Here is a 9,928-nt window from a genome sequence, read left to right as displayed (position 1 = left end):
CACGCAGGTCCTCTAAACAGTGGACTTTACATCTTACAAGATTTACTCTTTTTCTATCCCGAAAATGTTTAGGATTTTTTACACTGTTTGGACTTAGGCGACCTGAAAAAACTCTTAGAGGGCCCACCCAAGGATTACAATGACGATCTAATTCTGCTCTAGACAGGATTCGAAACACCATAATAGTGTATAGGAGCTTTAGAGAGGGGAAACAATACCAAAAGCGAAGTGATCAAATTCTGCATTAAACAGGACTCCAAACACCATAAGTGTTTTTGGGCTTAGTGCTCCCAGTCTCTTGCAAGGTGTTGCACAACTCTTGATTAAAGCAGCAATATGTCACTTTTTGGGCATCCTGACCAAATTCACATAGAAATGTTAGTTATAGAGCTGTCATTCTCATTGAAAGCAAGTCTAAGAAGCGGTAGATCTGTTCTATGTGTGCTATTTCTATGCTTCCCATGCTTAAGTTTAGTTTTTCGTCTTTTACTTTTTGTTTTTGTACACCAGGTTCAAACAGCTGAAAATACAATATTTTGGATTATGGAAAATATATTTCACTGCGGTTTAGATGGTTCAATGATTCCTTACACTATACTTGCTTGTTTTGTCACATAAACTGAAATTAGGCGAACTGTTAGAATTTTAGCAACCAGGAAATGGCAGAGCGATTTCTGTATAGTGCATCTTTAACTGGTGTTATAACACAACCTGTCATGTTTCAGTACACCTGAAATCTGTCTCATAACCAATACATGTGTTTCAAAACTCCAGCAAAGTTAAGGTTTTGTCTCCTTAATGTTGGTGGACTCTGTTGCCACTAGTTTTTGTTACAAAACACTTCATTTTAACAGTGTAATGAAGGCTCTGAGAAACACCTTGGCTACTAAAGATACATTGTAAGAAGGTTCTAATGGTGATCTTAACTCTTGGAAATGAGGCCCAGGACATTTTTTGAAGTTTGATTGCATTTTCTCATAGTTCTGCTGGACAAGTAGTTTTGAATGAAATTAGGTTACCCATCATAGAAACCTATTCAAGTGCGCACACTTGGCTTCTGTAGCCATGTGGAAATGACGGTATAGTGCTGAACTTAACGAGTTCATTTATACGCTATAGAATGTTTTCATTATATGCCTGGACGTGATTTATTTGTAGAAAAACAATTTTGTGTATCGGTAGCCACCGTCATTAATTAATACCCACATACATTGAGAACTGTCACTTTAGAGTGTTTCCTTACATTTTGCATAATTCCATTACATTGTTAATTTACCTTTCTTTCCTGTCACTTTCGTGTGGTTGTTCCCGAGGGTTGCTAGCAATAGTGGATCATATTATGCTAATGTATTAAAAGTTGTGTAATAATGTGAGACGTAGCCTATTTGAATCATTATGGAACACAGACCATATGTAACAGTTTAACCTGGAGCACTGTGCACAGTTCACGATGACTAACCGTTGTCATCACAGTTCCATGATTAGTAAGGGTAGAGTTATGACTACTGTTCAACACTTATTGTACACTATTCTCACCTTCCAATATTTAATGGATTGAGTAATTGAATATGAAAACTTTCAGGATGAATCAAACCACTATATTTTTGATTCACCAATATTCTGTATTTCGTGCGTAAAGGCTCTTTTTTTCCATAAATACTTTACTCCCTAACCCTAAGTAATCTATAAGGTAATTGGTGTCGAAAGTGTCACAGAGTGTGTCACCAACGTCACCCAGCATAAAAGCAACCATTTAGGACATTTTCGACGTTTGATTGCATTTTCTTATAGTTCTACTGGCCAAGTAGTTTTGAATGAAATTAGGCTACCCATTGTGTCAAGAAACCCGCACACAGTGCATACATTTTATTCCAGGAGGCTGGATTAATACACTACAGATGTACAGTACGTTCTTCAGCAGAAGGATAATTCTTGAATTGCGGTAGTAAATGCTCTCCCTTGACTTTGGCACCAAAGAAAAACACTTTAAAATGACATACATTTTATTTTTGTTATTTAATAGGTAAACATACAATACAAAACCAAAAGTATGTGGACACCTGCTCCTCATGGGCATTAATATGGAGTTGGTCCCCCCTTTGCTGCTATAACAGCCTCCACTCTCCTGGGAAGGCTTTCCACTAGATGTTGGAACATTGCTGCGAGGACTTACTTCCATTCAGCCACAAGCATTTGTGAGGTTGGGCACTGATGCTGGGCGATTAGGCCTGGCTCACAGTCGGTGTGCCAATTCATCCCAAAGGTGTTCAATGGAGTTGAGGTCAGGGCTCTGTGTAGGTCAGTCATGTTCTACCACACTGATCTCAACAAACCATTTCTGTATGGATCTCGCTTTGTGCATTGTCATGCTGAAACAGGAAAGGGGCTTCCCCAAACTGTTGCCACAAAGTTGGAAGCACAGAATCGTCTAGAATGTAATTGTATGCTGAGCGTTAAGATTTCCCTTCACTGGAACTAATGGGCCTAGCACGAACCATGAAAAACAGCCCCAGACCATTATTCCTCCTCCACCAATCTTTACAGTTGGCACTATGCATTGGGGCAGGTAGCGTTCTCCTGGCATCCGCCAAACCCAGAGCATGATTCATCACTCCAGAGAACGCGTTTCCAGAGTCCAATTGTGGCAAGCTTTACACCACTCCAGCCGACGCTTGGCATTGCGCATGGTGATCTTAGGCTTGTGTGCGGCTGCTCGGCCATGGAAACCTATTTCATGAAGCTCCCAACAAACCGTTCTTGTGCTGACGTTCCTTCCAGAGGTGGTGAGTGTTGCAACCGAGGACAGACAATTTTTTATGCTCTTTAGCACTCGGTGGTCCCGTTCTGTGAGCTTGTGTGGCCTACCACTTCGTGGCTGAGTTGTTGTTGCTCCTAGATGTTTCCACTTCACAATAACAGCACTTACAGTTGACCGGGGAAGCTCTAGCAGGGCAGAAATTTAACGAACTGACTTGTTGGAAAGGTGGCACCCTATGACGGTGCCACGTTGAAAGTCACTGAGCTCTTCAGTAAGGCCATTCCACTGCCAATATTTGGTTATGGAGATTGCATGGTTGTGTGCTCGATTTTATACACCTGTCCGCAACGGGTGTGGTTGAAATAGCCAAATCCACTCATTTGAAGGGGTGTCCACATACCTTTGTGTATATATATGGTGTATGTATGTCCTTTATACTGCAAAACATCTATTTGTATACATTGTAGAAACTACTGGGGAAATTGGCTTGTCCCACTGGTGATGTGTAGCGCTCTAGTGACATGTTTTAGGTATTTAGAGATGTCTATCTATTATTTTGAATGCTAGACAGTGAACAAAATTATTTAATATATTGTATAGATCAATAAAAACAAAGGTTATTAAAATAATTTTTTAATAGTTCAATGTGTGTCCTTCAGTTTTATATCATTGGTCACGGTTTCGGCCGAGGCTGCTTCTCTTCCTTGTTCGGGCAGGCTTCGGCGTTCGTTGTCTCCGGAATACTAGCTGCCACCGTTGCATGTTTCTATGTTCGTTTGCTTTTGTCTGTTTGTTGTGACACCTGTTCTCGTTTAGTGTAATTAGTGTCCTATAAGTTTCTCGTTGTGTTTGTCTAGTGTTGTGTGTGATTGATTTATTTCTGTCGTGTGTTGTGCTTGTAGATTTACTTATTCGCTCGGTTGACCTTTACTCCACTGTGTTGGAGCGTTTTACGCACCTGTGTAGTGCGCCTTTTGTTTTGTCGTCTTCGTGCGTAGTTTCGCCTTCGGGCGAGTTTGTTCGATTTTTCCTTGTTGGAAATTGCACTAAAGTCTTTTGGACTATACTTCGGTGTCCTGCGCTTGATTCCACCACTACACCCACCTACAGCATTACTGACAAAATCACACACCATCAAGAATGGAATCAGCAGGAGCCGCAGCAGCCCAGGCGACGCTGGAGGACAGGGTCCGTGAACAGAGTGACCAGATCCTGCAGATGGGGTCCGCACTGCAGGAGGTGATCACCACCATCCGAGGCTGGGGGACTCCTCCACCGCCATCCTCTCTGCCAGCACCATCGGCAAGTCAGCCCATTCCCGCTCCGGAACCCAGAGGAGTTCGACTCTCGCTCCCGAGGGCCTACGATGGGACCGCGGCCGGGTGTCAGGGATTCCTTCTCCAGGTGGAGCTTTACCTGGCCACCGTGCACCCGGCGCCCTCGGGACATGAGAGCGTGTCCGCCCTGATCTCCTGCCTTTCCGGGAAGGCGTTGGAATGGGCCAACGCAGAGTGGAGGAGGATCGACGCGGACACCATCACCTACGACGAGTTCTCCCGCCGCTTCAGGGCGGTGTTTGACCATCCCCCGGAGGGGAAAGCGGCGGGGGAGCGTCTGGTCTTCCTCCGGCAGGGGAAGAGGAGTGCCCAGGAGTTCGCCTTAGAATTCCGTACTCTAGCGGCGGATGCAGGGTGGAATGAGCGGGCTCTCATCGATCACTACAGATGTAGTCTACGCGAGGACGTCCGTCGGGAGCTGGCCTGTAGGGACACCAGCCTCACGTTCGACCAGTTGGTCGACATGTCCATCAGGCTGGATAACCTGCTAGCTACCCGCGGACGTTCCGAGGGGGGTCCGTCCATTTCACCCTCCAGCGCCTCCGAGCCGTGCCCCATGGAGCTCGGGGGCGCTGGCGCTAGAGAGAGGAGGGGTCGGCTTACGAGGGGGTCCATCTCCTGCACCAACTGTGGTCGGGGAGGACACACCGCGGCTAGGTGCTGGGGATGGCCTCCTAGGGGAGAGGACGACAGGTCCCGCACTGGGGAGTCCTTCCAGGTGAGTAGGCGCCCCACTCACCCAGAGCTCTCTGTTGCACATTTCTGTATACCTGTGCGTTTTCCACAGGTAGCACCTCATTCCCAGCATAAGGCGCTGGTAGATTCAGGCGCGGCTGGGAATTTTGTTGATAAGAAGTTTTGTTTAGCCTTAGGGATTCCCCTTCTCCCTGTTGATGTCCCTTTCCCCGTTCATGCCCTAGATAGCCGTCCGTTGGGTGCGGGCTTGATCAGGGAGGTCACTGCGCCACTTAGGATGTGTGCGCAGGGGGGTCATCAGGAGATTATTCAGTTATTTCTGATCGACTCGCCTGCGTATCCGGTGGTTCTGGGCATGCCCTGGTTGAGTACCCATAACCCATCTATTTCGTGGCAGGAGAGGGCTCTGATGGAGTGGTCTGCCCAGTGTGTGGGTCGATGTTTGGGCGTTTCCGTAGGGGCTACCTCGGTGGAGAGTCCAAACCAGGTGCCCGCATTGCACGTTCCCCCTGAGTATGGGGATTTGGCTATTGCGTTTAGTAAGTCGAGGGCAACGCAGTTGCCGCCCCATAGGCAGGGAGATTGTGCGATAGACCTCCAGGCAGGAGCTGCGCTCCCACGGAGCCATGTGTATCCTCTGTCTCAGGAGGAGAAGAAAGCTATGGAGACTTACATAGACGAATCTCTGAGACAAGGATACATACGGCCTTCCACTTCCCCTGCGTCCTCGAGTTTCTTTTTTGTGAAGAAAAAGGATGGTGGTTTACGCCCGTGCATCGATTACCGTGGTCTCAATCAGATCACGGTGAAGTACAGTTATCCACTCCCGCTGATTGCGACCATGACTGAGTCATTGCATGGGGCGCGTTTCTTCACTAAATTAGATCTCAGGAGCGCGTACAACTTGGTGCGCATCAGGGAGGGCGATGAATGGAAGACAGCCTTTAGTACCACCTCGGGCCATTACGAGTATCTTGTCATGCCATACGGGTTGATGAACGCTCCGTCAGTTTTCCAATCATTCGTGGATGAGATCTTCAGGGACATGCAGGGGCAGGGGGTGGTTGTGTACATAGATGACATTCTCGTGTACTCGCCTACCCGAGTCGAGCATGTGGCCCTGGTGCGCAGAGTGTTGTGGAGGCTGGTGGAGCACGACCTGTATGTTAAGGCAGAGAAGTGTCTGTTTTTCCAGGAGTCGGTCTCCTTTTTGGGGTATCAGTTGTCTGCGTCAGGGGTGAAGATGGAGGTAGACCGGGTGTCAGCCGTGCGTAATTGGCAAACACCAACCACTGTGAAGGAGGTGCAGCAGTTTTTGGGGTTTGCGAATTACTACCGGAGGTTTATCCGGGGTTTTGGACAGGTGGCAGCTCCCATCACGTCTCTTTTGAAGGGGGGTCCGGTGCGTCTGCAGTGGTCTGCTGAGGCGGACAGGGCGTTTGGGAGGCTGAAGGACCTGTTTACCTCGGCCCCGGTGCTGGCGCATCCGGATCCCTCTTTGCCATTTCAGGTAGAGGTGGACGCGTCAGAGGCCGGTATAGGAGCCGTGCTTTCACAACGCTCAGGCGCGCCACCTAAACTCCGCCCCTGTGCTTTTTATTCCAAGAAGCTCAGTCCGGCGGAGCGAAACTATGACGTAGGGGACAGGGAGCTGTTAGCCGTGGTACAGGCCCTAAAGGTGTGGAGGCACTGGCTTGAGGGGGCTCAACACCCTTTCCTCATTTTGACGGACCACCGTAACCTGGAGTACATCCGGGCAGCGAGGAGGCTGAACCCTCGCCAGGCAAGATGGAATATGTTTTTGACCCGGTTTACATTTAAGATCACGTACATCCCTGGGTCACAGAACGGTAAGGCAGATGCGCTGTCTCGGTGGTATGACACGGAGGAGAGGTCCGTGGAGCCCACTCCCATACTGCCGGAGTCGTGTCTGGTGGCACCGGTAGTGTGGGAGGTCGATGCTGAGCTCGAGCGGGCGTTACGCACCGACCCTAGTCCACCGCAATGCCCGGAGGGTCGGAAGTACGTTCCGCTCGAGGTTCGGGATCGATTGATCTATTGGGCTCACACGTCACCCTCCTCTGGACACCCTGGTATCGGCCGGACAGTGCACTGTCTTAGTGCCAAGTACTGGTGGCCCACGTTGGCAAGGGATGTGAGGGTTTATGTTTCCTCCTGCTCGGTGTGCGCCCAGTGTAAGGCGCCTAGACATCTGCCTAGGGGTAAGTTACTACCCCTGCCCGTTCCACAACGACCATGGTCTCACCTCTCGGTGGATTTCCTTACTGACCTTCCTCCTTCACAGGGGAATACCACTATACTGGTCGTTGTGGACCGGTTTTCTAAGGCCTGTCGTTTGCTCCCCATGCCGGGCCTTCCTACTGCCCTGCAAACTGCCGAAGCACTATTCACCCATGTGTTCCGGCACTACGGGGTACCCGAGGATATTGTGTCTGATCGAGGTCCCCAATTTACCTCCAGGGTCTGGAGAGCCTTTATGGAGCGGTTGGGGGTCTCGGTGAGCCTCACCTCGGGTTACCACCCGGAGAGTAATGGGCAGGTGGAACGCGTGAACCAGGATGTGGGTAGGTTTCTTAGAACATACTGCCAGGACCGGCCGGAGGAGTGGGCAAGGTACGTTCCCTGGGCCGAGATGGCCCAGAATTCCCTACGCCATTCCTCCACTAACCTAACCCCTTTCCAATGTGTGTTAGGTTACCAGCCGGTTCTGGCACCTTGGCAGCAGAGCCAGATCGAGGCTCCTGCAGTGGATGAGTGGGCGCGGCACTCGGAGGAGACATAGAACGCGGCACATGTCCACCTGCAGCGGGCCCTCCGTCGTCATAAGGCGAGCGCCGATCTCCACCGCAGTGAGGGACCGGTGTACGCACCTGGTGATCGAGTCTGGCTCTCTACCAGAAACCTGCCCCTCCGCCTGCCCTGTCGGAAACTGGGTCGGCGGTTTGTAGGGCCATTTAAAGTCCTGAGAAGGTTGAACGAGGTGTGTTATAAATTACAACTACCTGTTGAATATACAGTGGGGAAAAAAAGTATTTAGTCAGCCACCAATTGTGCAAGTTCTCCCACTTAAAAAGATGAGAGAGGCCTGTAATTTTCATCATAGGTACATGTCAACTATGACAGACAAAATGAGGAAAAAAATTCCAGAAAATCACATTGTAGGATTTTTAATGAATTTATTTGCAAATTATGGTGGAAAATAAGTATTTGGTCAATAACAAAAGTTTTGTTATATACCCTTTGTTGGCAATGACACAGGTCAAACGTTTTCTGTAAGTCTTCACAAGGTTTTCACACACTGTTGCTGGTATTTTGGCCCATTCCTCCATGCAGATCTCCTGTAGAGCTGTGATGTTTTGGGGCTGTTGCTGGGTAACACGGACTTTCAACTCCCTCCAAAGATTTTCTATGGGGTTGAGATCTGGAGACTGGCTAGGCCACTCCAGGACCTTGAAATGCTTCTTACGAAGCCACTCCTTCGTTGCCCGGGCAGTGTGTTTGGGATCATTGTCATGCTGAAAGACCCAGCCGCGTTTCATCTTCAATGCCCTTGCTGATGGAAGGAGGTTTTCACTCAAAATCTCACGATACATGGCCCCATTCATTCTTTCCTTTACACGGATCAGTCGTCCTGGTCCCTTTGCAGAAAAACAGCCCCAAAGCATGATGTTTCCACCCCCATGCTTCACAGTAGGTATGGTGTTCTTTGGATGCAACTCAGCATTCTTTGTCCTTCAAACACGACGAGTTGAGTTTTTACCAAAAAGTTATATTTTGGTTTCATCTGACCATATAACATTCTCCCAATCCTCTTCTGGATCATCCAAATGCACTCTAGCAAACTTCAGACGGGCCTGGACATGTACTGGCTTAAGCAGGGGGACACGTCTTGCACTGCAGGATTTGAGTCCCTGGCGGCGTAGTGCGTTACTGATGGTAGGCTTTGTTACTTTGGTCCCAGCTCTCTGCAGGTCATTCACTAGGTCCCCCTGTGTGGTTCTGGGATTTTTGCTCACTGTTCTTGTGATCATTTTGACCCCACGGGGTGAGATCTTGCGTGGAGCCCCAGATCAAGGGAGATTATCAGTGGTCTTGTATGTCTTCCATTTCCTAATAATTGCTCCCACATTTGATTTCTTCAAACCAAGCTGCTTACCTATTGCAGATTCAGTCTTCCCAGCCTGGTGCAGGTCTACAATTTTGTTTCTGGTGTCCTTTGACAGCTCTTTGGTCTTGGCCATAGTGGAGTTTGGAGTGTGACTGTTTGAGGTTGTGGACAGGTGTCTTTTATACTGATAACAAGTTCAAACAGGTGCCATTAATGCAGGTAACGAGTGGAGGACAGAGGAGCCTCTTAAAGAAGAAGTTACAGGTCTGTGAGAGCCAGAAATCTTGCTTGTTTGTAGGTGACCAAATACTTATTTTCCACCATAATTTGCAAATAAATTCATTAAAAATCCTACAATGTGATTTTCTGGATTTTTTTTCCTCAATTTGTCTGTCATAGTTGACGTGTACCTATGATGAAAATTACAGGCCTCTCACATCTTTTTAAGTGGGAGAACTTGCACAATTGGTGGCTGACTAAATACATTTTTTCCCCACTGTAAAAGTATTAACCCCTCGTTCCATGTGTCTCTTCTCAGGCCGGTGGTAGCTGGCCCACTCCAAGAAAGTGAGATCAGGGAGACTCCTCCGCCCCCATTGGACATCGAGGGGGCACCGGCGTACTCCGTGAGGTCCATCTTGGATTCGAGACGTCGGATGGGGGGTCTCCAATATCTAGTGGAGTGGGAGGGGTACGGTCCGGAGGAACGGTGCTGGGTGCCGAGGAGAGACATTTTGGACCCGTCTCTCCTGACGGAATTCCATCGTGGGCACCCGACGCACCCTGCTCCGCGTCCTCCTGGTCGTCCCCGAGGCCGGAGTCGGCGCACGTCTGGAGCCGCGCGTCAAGGGGGGGGGTACTGTCACGGTTTCGGCCGAGGCTGCTTCTCTTCCTTGTTCGGGCAGGCTTCGGCGTTCATTGTCTCCGGAATACTAGCTGCCACCGTTGCATGTTTCTATGTTCGTTTGCTTTTGTCTGTTTGTTGTGACACCTGTTCTCGTTTAGTGT

The sequence above is a fragment of the Coregonus lavaretus genome (assembly GCF_964263955.1).
Source record: "Coregonus lavaretus genome assembly, chromosome: 28".
Taxonomy (NCBI): domain Eukaryota; kingdom Metazoa; phylum Chordata; class Actinopteri; order Salmoniformes; family Salmonidae; genus Coregonus; species Coregonus lavaretus.
The sequence above is the reverse complement of the archived record's forward strand: the minus strand, read 5'-3'. Positions refer to the sequence as shown.